Here is a 1,109-nt window from a genome sequence, read left to right as displayed (position 1 = left end):
TCACGTCCTGCTCAGTAAGGAATTGGCTCCTGGATCAGCTCAGCAATGCTTGGTGCTTTTTGGAGGTGCCATGTGGGTCCCAATGTCCCTTACAGTCCCATCCCTTCCACTCTCTCCTCCCCAGATTCCCCCCTGGACAACTCTTCCCTGTGGATAAATAACTCCATGACCAATGGCTCATGCAGCACCATTCCATCTCCACTCCCAGCATAATTTTCCCTCTTTATCCATCATGTATTCATCCTGGAGGCTCCAGCAGCTCCCCAGGGCCTTTCCACCTGGAACCATTCACGTTTCTGCCCATGTCCTCATGCCACTCCCACATCTTTCCCTTCCTGGAGTTCCTCCTTGTCCACTTTTCCAGCTGGAACACTCTGATCCACTAGAGTACCAACATCCTTACATTAGTTTTCCTCTGCTCAAGATAATTACCACCAGAGTTTTCATATTGAAAATGCCAAACACAATCCCTGAGGATTATTAGCACATCACACACAGGGAGAGCAGCTCCTTGTCTCCAGGACATCCAGGAATCACACCTGGGCCCAGCCACGATGGAGTTTTGGATCAATTATTCCTACTATGGGCAGGAAATCAGGGGAAAATATCAAAACTGATCCCCAGATGGGATCCCATCTGGGCTGGAGCAGCAGATCCATCTGGGCCTGGGGGAAGGGAGAAACCGCCTGGCACTGCTGGGGAAGGATGGCTTGGAGGGAGATGTGGGAGAGGAGCAGCAGAAATCCCCAAGAAAGGCCAAACCCTGCTGGGATGGCACCTATGAGGCTGTCACTGCCACAGTCCCTGTGCAATCAGGAGAAAAATCCAGGGAAGTGCTTCTTCCAGCGCACTTAGTCCAACCATGTGGAAATACTGGAGTTGTCCTGGCTCAGGTCCTGGCCCTGGACACCCTGGGATGACTCAAGCCAGGACAGAGCCCTGAAAACACACACCCAGTGACCCCTTGGATCTGAGGGAGCAGCAATTCCAGGGCCTGTGCCTGGAATCAGAGCTCCATGAGCCTCTTCTCTCCCAGGAGGGATCCACGTGCCCACCAGGAGCTTGGAGCAGTGCAGGTTAGGATCTCAGACAGGAGAGCTTGGAATTTC

This window comes from Acanthisitta chloris, unplaced genomic scaffold (assembly GCF_000695815.1).
Source record: "Acanthisitta chloris isolate BGI_N310 unplaced genomic scaffold, ASM69581v1 scaffold37674, whole genome shotgun sequence".
NCBI lineage: Eukaryota > Metazoa > Chordata > Aves > Passeriformes > Acanthisittidae > Acanthisitta > Acanthisitta chloris.
The sequence above is the reverse complement of the archived record's forward strand: the minus strand, read 5'-3'. Positions refer to the sequence as shown.